The sequence below is a fragment of the Fringilla coelebs genome (assembly GCF_963513975.1).
Source record: "Fringilla coelebs genome assembly, chromosome: Z".
Classification (NCBI taxonomy): Eukaryota; Metazoa; Chordata; class Aves; order Passeriformes; family Fringillidae; genus Fringilla; species Fringilla coelebs.
This window is the reverse complement of record NC_140031.1, coordinates 2,001,545-2,013,152: the sequence shown is the minus strand read 5'-3', so window position 1 is coordinate 2,013,152 and position 11,608 is coordinate 2,001,545.

Sequence of the window (11,608 nt, the reverse complement as noted above, 5' to 3'; positions counted from 1 at the left end):
TAGAAGCAGGCTGGCTGGTGCACACTACGGCCTAACCCTTGGCAAATACATTGGAACACTGATCCGAGCCTTGCTAGGGCAGGCGGCCGCCTGACTCTGCACTCACTGCATTCTGGTTTATGCTGTGGTTTATCTCAGAAGTGATTTCAGTGTTAGGGAAGAAAAAAGAACCTGTAACCCCAAGGAGTCGGCACTCAAGGGCTGTGCCTGTGGCATGGTGCCTCCTATGGCCATCAGCTGCTGGGGAATCATGGAGTGGCTTGGATTGGAAGGCACCTTAAAGATGATCCAGTTCCAAACCCCTGCCATGGGCAGGGACATCTTCCACCAGACCAGGTTACTCAGAGCCTCACCCAAACTGGCTTTGAACCCTTCCAGGGATGGGGTAGCCACAACTTCTCTGGGCACCCTGTGCCAGGGCCTCACACCCTCACAGGGAGGAATTTTTTTCTAATATCTAATCTTACCCAGCCCTCTGTCAGTTGGCAAGCATTTCCCCTTGTTCTGTCACTACATGTTTCTGCAAAAAGTACCCCTGCACCAAAATCTAATACTGCAGTAAGCTGGCACACTCACCCTTGCCTCAGCCTGAAGCCCCTGTGCAAACCACAGCCTGCTCAGACAAAGAAAGAGAGGTGCTCACCCTCTTCCCTGTGATGATCCACTTCTCCCCATGCCCTCCAACCTGATCCCTTGGGGCAAGCTTTGAAGGCTAGAGTAAATGGGAATTAAAAATACTGGAGGAAAAACTGAGGTGGGGAGGCAAACAGCATGGATGAGGTCAGCAGACTTGGGAGATAGCACAGTTAAGAGTTTGGTGTTCAGGCCCTGACACATACCAAACTTTTGCCTCAAATCTGCTTCACCAGGACACCAGCACATCCTCCTGAAGGAGCCAGGAGTGTTCCAATCTTCCCATACACAGAAGATGGCTTTTAAGGCCATGTCCAGGAGGGTAGGAGAAGCTGAGGGCCAACACACTTCAGCAGCTGCGAAATTACCTCTTCTGTCACAGAAATTTCCAGCACAAAGACCATCTCACAAGCTGCCTGATAACTCTCAACACCAAGTAAGGGAAAGAGCTGCCCACTTTGTTCACTTCTGCCAGTGAAAAGTGCTCTCCCAACAGCCTCCAGGTCTGTCTGCTTGTGACTGATCCACAGGTGGCTTTTTAGCTATCATACTTTTTTTCCTCCTCTCTGCCTTTGCAGGAGACAAAAATTCAGCTGCTGGATGAATCCTGACCTGAAAATTTGAGAAAATGCATGGGGCAGGGGGCGGGGGGAGATCCGACACACTTGTGCCTTCCTTGCACCTGCAAAGAAGGAGAACAACACCAGCATACTTGTACTTTAAAAGAAAAAAATTAGAAAACAGAGAGATTCATTTTCCCCACTGTTATTTGTGTTTTGCTCCAGCTGTCTCTTGGATGTGAGGATGGGTGTTAGAAGCAAAGACCTTTGACGGCTTCAGGACACAGCTCGGGCTTGACCCAAGCGCAAGCAACACACAGCAACAAACACAGGGGCCGCACTTAGAGCTACCATAGCACTGCCAAATCAGGAAGCTGAATCCTGTTTTAGGTATCCACATCCAAAATCCAAGCCCTAAGTGTTATTTTTCAGCCAGGGCTGGCATTTGCCATCGTCTGTCAGACACTGGCCAAACCACCCGAGTCACTGCAGTGCCACCGTTCCCCACTGCCCCCTCCACACTCAGCACTTGTGCTTTATCTAGCTTGGGTTTCTTCTGCCATCCCATGGCCTGCTCACTCCACACCATGATCCCACTACTGCTTTTTGCTTTTAGTGACTCTGAAAAATACATGTACTCCCTGCAATTGCCCACCCACCCCTTCTGCGTGCTCTGAGAGGATTTCTGCCGGTGCTGGATGGTACAGAGGACACTCTATGGCAACTGGGACGTGCTGGTGACCTCCCTGCAGACTGTAAGGTCTGGATAACCAGCCTTCAGCTTGCATTCTTTGGAGCAGTGTTAGCTTCTGCAGAGGCAGATTAGGCCTCAGTGTCCTTCTCTCCTCACTCAGTCCGTTCTTTTAGCCTTGGTTTGATATCAGAGCCCTCCGTTCTCCAGAAACAGCAACGCTGGTGCCACAAGAAGGGGGCCATTCCAAGGCTGGAGCCTATTTCTCAGTTGGTTAAAATAAATAGATTTTTCTCCTAAGACATAACAGTTTCCACTGAGGGTGCCAGTGTCCCCCACAACTGTCCTTTCTTGGAAGAAGAGAGCTATGCAAGGGCATTGCTATTTGTCTAGCCATGTGTTTTACCTTCTCACTAATGAAAACCATCCCTGTTTTTCCTCTCAGAAGCTGACGGGCTCCCATCCCAGCTCGTCTTTGAAGTTACAGTTTCTGACTTTCTCTGTCTCTCCCTCCTACCTACCCTCCTCATTCTGAAGTGAGGGATCATCCAAGGGACACCAAAGTGTGCCTGACTGAGAGCCCTTCAGCTCTGCTCCAGAACGCAGGCAGACCAGACTGATAAACCAATATGCACCATCCATCTCCAAGGAAAAGGCTTTCAAGCCCACCCAGATCCCATCCTGGGACACAGCCCACAGCTGTGCAGGCTCTCAGGGAGGTGGGCAGGCAGCTGTGCCCACCTCAGGGACGGAAAAACTCTCAACAACAGCTCTATCCTCCTCGGGAATTTTTTTTTCCCCTGGGGCACAAATACTAATAATATCCCAAGTGCTCTTGATCATCCTTGTGTGTCTCTTCTAACTTAGGATATTCTATGATTCAAATACTCATCAGAAGCCCACAGCCTGGGGAAAAGTCACTTTGGGAAAGAAACTGCAGATTTATAGTAAAGTTTGGGAGGTTTTTAGTCCCTGATGCTCAGGGTATCTTTCTAAAACCTTCTCCTCCAGCTCAGCTAGGAGTTGAGTTGTGGGTTCGACACAGAACCCGTGTCTTGGCAGAGGATTTCATGAGCCACCAAAGCCAGAAAAACTGTCTCTGCAGTCAGTTGTGTGTTTTATTGTGCATTAGATGTTTGTCCTAGGACAGAATGGGTTATTCCTTGGGAAACCTCTCACCACCACACACAGAAGTAACCTAGATGCCAAGGCACCCTACACAGAGAAATTCCATGTTTTGTGTTACAGGAATCTGAAGAAATTATTACAATGATAGAAAAAAACAATAAAATGTTTGTCACAAACAAAGATTATGGCTCAGTCTTGCTCCCTGGACATGGAAGGAAGCAAAACCAGGCCTTCAAATTTCAAGGTTCTGGCGAATTTGTGACATAAATTATTCATTGTCCTAAACAAAGTAATTCCCTTATCTAACTCATCTCTACTTGCTGGAGCAATAAACATGGCTGTAATTAATTCTGGTGCAGAAGAGCCAATAAAATGAATTATGTCCCAGAAACCTTTCTTCTGCATCCTATTTTAAGACCAGTAACAAAAACACATTGTCAGAAGCTTCTTTCAGACAGACCATCATGAATTATAAAGACACTGGAAGACAACATGCAGATGCAGATGCAGATCCTCTCAGGCTTTGGTCCTGCACCAGCAGAGACAACAACAGCTCTGTTCTCTTGCCTTGACTGAGCTCAAGGCTTGCATGGGTAGGGAGGGACACTTTCCACTGTCCCAGGTTGCTCCAAGCCCTGTCCAGCCTGGCCTTGGACACTGCCAGGGATCCAGGGGCAGCCACAGCTGCTCTGGGCACCCTGGGCCAGGGCCTGCCCACCCTCCCAGCCAGCAATTCCTCATTCCCAATATCCCATCTGTCCCTGCCCTCTGGCCCTGGGAAGCCATTCCCTGGCTGCTGTCCCTCCCTGCCTTGTGCCCAGTCCCTGTGCAGCTCTCCTGGAGCCCCTTGAGGCCCTGGCAGGGGCTCTGAGGTGTCCCTGGAGCCTTCTCTTGTGCAGGTGAGCAGCCCCAGCTGTGCCAGGCTGGCTCCAGAGCACAGGGGCTCCAGCCCTGGCAGCATCTCCGTGCCCTCCTCTGGACCAGCCCCAATGGGTGTAGGGCCACAGCATGACTCATTTATCCTTATGCTCAATATTCCCCATATCTTCCTGAGCAAGCAGCTCCTTACTTTTCAGCAGGCACCATGGTGCCACATCTAGAGCCTGTACCTGCTCTCCTGACACTGAAATCACCTCCCCAATGCCTCCCTCCCCTTCTCCCCTTGCAAATCCCTCCACATCCTCAGAGCCATAACAGGAACCAGCATGCCAAACAACACAGCTAATGCAGCCTCTCACACCAGGCTCCCTGATCAGGGCACAGCAGAGTCTCAGATTAAGTGATAAGCCCCACCGCAGCCCACAAAGATGGATAAAGTCACCATTTCCATTTTACAAATAGAGGAGCTAAGGCAGAAAGATTAGCTGCCTTCCCTCAAGGAGCCTCAGGCCTGGACTCAGATTAAATGAGTTTCTCTCTAAGCAGGGAGATGGCTCAGGTTACAGCTGTGGGCTGTAAATCATGGAGAGCCTGGTATAGGCTGATGGGAGAGAACATATGATAGTTTATTAAATGTAATGAGGCTTAGGTCCCCAGTTTTGTTTGTAGCCAATACCCTAATTTGTCCAGATAAATTGAATTTTCAGATCACAAAGTGTCTTTTCAAGCATTTTCACCAGCCTCTTGCATCATGCTGATATTCTCTCTCTCTCACCTGTACTTGAGCTGCCAAAAATGCACAAAAACCCCACATTCACCCCCACAGTGTGGTGCAGATCCCACCCTCCTCTCTCCCTGTGCTGTGGTATTAGCAGCACACCAAACAACCCCAAGCTATTTAGGCTGCACCTGTGGATCTTCAGCTGGTGGTGTCCCTTATTAGCCCTTCACCCAGCACCTGAGAGCTCTGAATGCATCCACAGCCTCCTGCCTCTCTAACCTGCTGTTCCGTGCAGAGAATGTGTCCTTTCCTACCGGGCTGTATCCCATCCTGGGTGTTTAAATGTGCTGGGATCCTCAGTGGGGATTGGTGGAAGCTTTGAATGCTGGGTTCAGGGGACCAGGAGACTGATAGGCAAAGTGGACAGGGTATGAGCAGGGACATATTCCCCTCCTGCCAGTGCAGAGCAAGCAGCATTTCCAAAGTGTGGTTATGTGACCCATTCCAGATGTTTAGCTGGAGAGGGATTGCTCTCCCCTCAACTGTAGGAGGAGCTGGAGCACCAGTGAACACCTCTGTGAGTGTCTGACCTGGATGAGCTGAAACCCTTTCCTCCATCCACCCTGCTGCTGCCACCCAGGCAGGCTATGCTCCCAAAGTGCATCAACACCCAGCACCCCCTGATTTCCACCGTGACACTTTTCCAAGCTTGTTCGTGTCCTGAAAATCCACTTCATAATAAATTTTGTAAGTGCAACCTGCTGCCGAACTGCTTTAGAGAAACACATTGCCAAGTGCCAGTGGTGCCCTCCTACACCCTGTTAGCATCCTCCTGCCCAGATTTTAGCTGCTTTATGCCAGGGGCTCGTTTCAAAAGGCATGTGATGCCCTTCAGCATGCCCCCAACACCCTCTGGTCCCCTTGTGCTGCTGCTGGGCACAGAGACATTCACCCCACGCCATCTCACAATCGCCGGCGTCCTTCCCACACCTCCGGTCCCTATCTAAACCCTACCTGCTCCCACGTGCTGGGATGTCCCTTTTCCTCGCCTGGAGGCCCCCCAGCACCCCCCTGTGTGGATGGAGCATATGGCCGGGCATATGGGGCCTTAATGCAGCAGCTGGCACAGGCCGGCACAGGATTTCGCTGCAAACAAGGAGCCCGCGTGTGTGACATGGCCACATCCCCTGCTCTGGACATCCCTGCCCCATCAGGGGGGTTGGTGGCAGTGTCTGCAGCCCCTCCCTGCTGCTGGGATTTACTCTGATGCTGCTTATAGGGACGTCTGGGAAGGAGTTTCTTTCCCCACTGCCATTTGGAATGATGCTCGTGTTTCATTTTCCCTCGCTGTCGCACAGGTGCTTCAGAGCATCACCAGGGACGGGGGCGTTTACCTCTGGTGGTGGGATTTTTTCAGGGCTGGGCTGTTGGCAGAGTCTCCTTCACCCTCGGAGGCCAAACCTTTATCACAAATGAAGGACAGTCCTGAGCCAGCCGGAGCCGTGCGGGTCCCCGGCGGCTCCCGCTGCTCTCACCGCTCATCTTGGCATGGACTCCTCTCGGTTAAAAACGCCCTCTCTTGGTTACTTTCTTTTTCCCTCTTGCTCCAAATTTCATCCTCACCAGCCGGATAGCGATTTGTGCAGTGGCCTGCTGAATCAGACAGGGGTGCTGAGACAAGGAGATGGGGTTTCCTAACATTTAATTTAACACGCTGATGGAGCTATTGCCAAGGCCCAGCACTCCCCAGGGATGGTTTGCACCTGTGTAAAGGGCAGGCCAGCAGCACACACACAGATACCTGTGTGCTGCAAGGGCACTGTGAATAAATCTCTCTGCCTCCCTGTGCCTCAGTTTCCCCTCCCAAAGGAGAAATTCTTTTGTCTTCTATATAAAAGCTGGTGAGGGTAACAGCTAAATGCGTATTAGATATATGTACGTCTGTGAATGCATTCACACATATATAGGGTTGTATTATATTATTATATTAGCACGTTCATACATATATTTGGGTTGTTGAATCCATCTGAAAGTGTGTGTGTGTATATATATATATATATATATATATATATATATATATATATATATATGTACACACAGACACAAATATGTGTACATATATTATCCAGCCTGGCTGTTTCTACTCCAGGGAAAAAGCATCCCAAGTGCTTGAAGCTACAAATCTCTGTCACAGGCTGAGCTGATTGAACATAAAGAGCACTGGGCAGCTGCAGGAGGAGCTCATCTGCATTTGGTCTGCTGCTGCAGCAGTGATGTTTGCCCCTAGCTCACAGAATCACAGAATTATTTAGGTGGGAAGAGCCACTAAGATCATCAGATCCAGCCATTCCCCCAGCACTGCCAAGTCCACCAAACCCGTGTCCCCTGGTGCCACATCTAGACATCTTTCAAGTCTCCTTTAAATCCCTCCAGGGATGGGGACTCCACCACTGCCCTGGGCAGCTGTGCCAGGGCTGGACAGCCCTTTCATGAAGGAATTTTCCTCATATCCAACCTAAACCTGCCTTGGCACAGTTTGAAGCTGTTTCCTCTTTTCACCTGGGAGCACAGTCCGACCCCCCGGCTGTCCCCTCCTGTCAGGAGCTGTGCAGAGCCACAAGGGCCCCCCTGAGCCTCCTTTGCTCCAGGCTCAGCCCCTTCCCAGCTCCCTCAGCCTCTCCTGGGGCTCCAGCCCCTCCCCAGCTCCGTTCCCTGCCCTGGACACGCTCCAGCCCCTCAGGGTCTCTCTTGTCCTGAGGGCCCAGAGCTGTCCCCAGCACTGGAGGTATGGTCTCACTGTCTTCCCATGGGAGATTTTCTTCCATCTCCCACAGAGCTTCTGTTAATTCTTAATTTTTCTCATCCAGGTCCTGTTTGAATTCTAATCATCCTAAATTTGGGGGTGTCACAGCCTGGCTCACACCCCTGCAGCAACACCCAGGGCAAATCACTGCTCACCTTCACTTCAGATCCAGGATCTTGTCTCAGAAATGTTGTGAGGACTTTGTATTTCCAACTGATTTTTCAATGAATTTATTATCAAACCTCCAGAAACGTATTGCCAAAGCTGCCTAAATGAGAAGCCCATTTCTGAGAACTCAGAGGTGAAGCCTTAAATATTTCCCCAGCGATGCAGAACTCCAGCTAACGTTGCAGAAGCTGGTCCCACCGAGACAACCCTGTCCTGTTCACTATGGAAACTGAGTTAACAGCTACCCCTTAAAGACAGGCAGGTTTACAGCCATCCCTATAAGGATTTGCCAGAGGTTACCCAAGAGCAGAGGAAGGTTTTAGCTGACAGACAGGGTCTGTCCTTAAAAACCTCAGCCCCTGCCTGGTCTGGCTTTGCATCTCCTGCCTGCAAATTGGCTGCCTGAATTTCAGATGACCCCTGGGGCTCGAGGCACTGCATGAACTATTAGGAAGCCCGATCGGATTTGTGACATCTCAGTCAGTGTCATCTCTGCAGAAAGAAGGAAATAAAATAAAACTTCAGGGGTTGCAGTTCAGCACTGCTGTTTGGCTTCTTCCTTGGCATTTGCATTTATGGTTTTTAGTCTCAGTTCCTAAGGAAATGAGCTTTATATAATTGCATAAGATTTACATTTAAAACCCCTGCTTGCCCAAACTGAGCAAAATTATTAGTGGTACCAGGAGAGGAAGGGGAAATATAAGCTGAGGCTGCACTGGGCATCAGATGGTCCAGTCCTGGCTTTCCCTGCAGGAATAATTCCCTAAAAAATCAGGGTTCCTATGAGGCCACCAACAATTGTGGCACGTTCCCAGCCTCACTGGCCTTATCAGTGGTGGTTAACTGAGATGTAAAAAATTCTTCAGAATCAATGAATCATTTAGGTGGGAAAAGATGCTTAAAAATCATCAAATCTGACCATTAAACTCCCTCTGGATGTGGCTGAGGTTTGTATTTCCTCTTCCTGGCAAGCAGACGTGGCTGGGTGGGACGGGAGGTGGTGGAGGGTCCTGTGTGTCCTGGTGCTGCTGAGAGCCCCAAACAGCTCCCGGGTGGGTCCCAGCCCTCTGCGGTCCCCGGTGTCGCTCCGGTGGCCGAGCTGCCTCCAGGCCACCACACGAGGGCAGCCCAAGTTCGAGTGTGCAGGAGCCGAGCGAGCAGATGCGCCGAGACGGGGAGGAAACAAACCCCCAACAACGGTACCCACACACAGAGCATTTAATTGCCCCGCACAAGATTCCATTCGGTCGTCACGAGAGGCTGCTTCTCAGCCCCTGCACCCTCGTGGTGACAGCCCAGATGTGAAGGGTACCACGTGAAGGGTAACCCTGGAGGGCCACCACAAAATGCTCCATCATCCTGCTCATCATCATTCGATGGCAGAATCACTTATGTTGGAAAAGACCCCCGAGACCACCAAGCCCAACCAGGAATCTGATGCTGAAATCCGAATTCCCCAGCCCCAGAGCAGTGCTAAGGACACACGAGAGGCTCAGTACTTCAGGTAACAGTTTATTTTCTCCAGGGGTGTAAGATGTGCAGCAGGTACGTGTACAGGACCGCCAAGAGGAGTCGCAACCAAACAAGAGACTGGAACAAAGAAACCTAAACAGTATCCTGTCCTACAGCAAATAGTGCAAGTCATGTAAAACATTGGTTCAACATAGAAAACACGGGGTATTTCCAAGCCACAGGTATTTTCTCTCCCTCTGCTGGAGATCCCAGAGGTGGGGCTGGGAGGTGGCATGGGGATGAGTTCACTCGGGCTCGGACTACATAGGGTGTATCTTCTACAAGAAGGGATTTTTCTCAGTTCTTCCCTTTTTGTTTTTGGCTTAGAAAGAAACACAGGTGCACACGGTCAGAGGTACCAAAAGGCAATGGCAGATCTTAAAAACCCAGCCACGGGTGACCTGCTGCCAAGCACATCATTTTCTTAAAATGAAATGGCTGGGGTCTTGCTTCGTGTACTCTCTTACTTTAAAAGTTTCCTCTGCAACCACACAATATTCCAGCTTCAGGGCACCGAGACTGTAAATAAAGCACTAATCCCCTCCAAAATGGATGGAAAAGGACAGGGGGACATAGCAGGTCCCAGGGGGCTGCAGGCAGAGCACAAGCAGAGCAGAGACTGGGCAGCATTTGCAGCCTCACTGGTGCTGCCAGGAGTCCTGCTGACACATTCAAGTCTAAAACATTTTAGGCTGCGCTTTGCAAAATTATTCCCTTTATTTTTTTCCTGCAGGTGACTGCCAAATGGAAGAGCCTCTCACTTCCCACACTGCAGGCTTTTTCTACCCTTCTTAAAACACAAATATTTTTTTCTCTATGTAATTTCCTCCTGCACAACTGCAGGAAGAGGCTCTTGCAATGCTCAGCAAAAGGGTTTCAAGCCCAGGGAAAGGTTTGCCCATCCAGCTCCCTGCCCTCGTGCCAGGAGATGCTCCTTTGGCAGCAACACCTGGTCGAAGCAAACGCTGCTGCGTGCGCAGCATCACCCCGGTGCCGTTCCCCCTGCACAGCCCGGATGCTCCAGCAGATAACAGCAGCTGTTCAGGAGCAAGCATGTAGCCATATGTTGTTGCTAACAAGCATTTACTGAAGCCGGTTTCTTCCCATGATTCCCATGTGTCTGATTAATGCACAGCTCCTCCAAGCGATTTTTAGGATTTTTTTTTTTTTTACCCTCCCCTTGCAAATCTATCTCTTTTTTATTTTGTTGTTGTTGTTGTTGTTCTGGCATTATAAGCAAACCAGAATGTGAGCATAAAATGGGGTTAAAAGCCACAAGAGCTGAAAAAAAGAAGTTACAGGTGTATTTAAATAGCTAAAAAGTAATCCACACAATTTTCATATGGGGATTTTTGTGCTCAAAACCACACAGTTTATGGGCTGACCCTGCCACGGTCTCCTGTAGGCTGCAAGCACAGAGGAGCTGCTCAACAATCAGTCACCTGCCCTGATAGAGGGATTGGTATTTCTTTGTTCCCAAGTCACATTTCTTGACTATGCCTGCAGATCTGGACCCCTGCCTGAGCACCTGATGCTGTGGAGTCCTTCTCTGAAGTGTAAAGGAAGGAAAATGACCTGTGGCTGTAAGAACTTGGGAAGTTTTACTGGGATTGTAGCAGGGTGTATGACCCATGACCCTGAATCCCTGGTCCCCAGGCTTGGGAGGTTTGCTACAGACCTTTATTTCCCATAGTGTTCCCAGTTAAAACAGACTGGGAAGAAATCAAGCTGCCTGACCTGGGTCCCTGGGCTGTACCAGCATCCCATCCTCTTGGGAAAGATTTTTCCAGGGACTGTCCCGTGAGCTGAGCAGAGAGGAGGGAGCGGTGCTGGTGGGAACATCCCTCCCCGTGGTTAACCTTATCTCAGTGAGCTCTGGGAAAGCACAGCACGCTGGTAGGTAGCAGAGAGGTGCCCAAAGGTGATTCATCCCACCCCTGGGAGGTCCAGCGTAGGTGGGGTGAATCACCCTCCATTAGAACCTGCCTCCCTCCAGAGCCAGGATGGCTTCAGAGGCAGGCTGGAAATCACGTTGCAGGTTGCAGGACAACACGTAGGTGTCTCAATAGGCTCAGGGTACCTGTTTACTTCACCTCCAAATGGCTGAACAATGTGGGATCAGTCCCATCATTCCCAGCTGGAGCTTATCTTCCAGGCTTTGGCACCTCATTCAAAAACAGCAAAGGAATTCTGCAATTTCTGTGCGACCACATGAATTAGAAGGCTCATGTTTGTGTCATTTGTGTTCATATAATCATAGAATCATCAGAAGATTTGAGCTGGAAGGGACCTTTAAGGGTCAATTAGTCCCACCTCCTGCCACGTGCAGGGATACCTTCCACTACCCCAGGTTGCTTTAAGCACTGTCCAACCTGGCCTTGGACACTTCCACGGATCCAGGGGCAGTCACCATCTCTTTAGGCAACTTGTTTGAGTGTTTTGCCACCCTCATTGTAAAAAATTTCTTCCTTCTATCCCGACTGAATCTTCTTTCTTTCAGTTTAAAACATCTC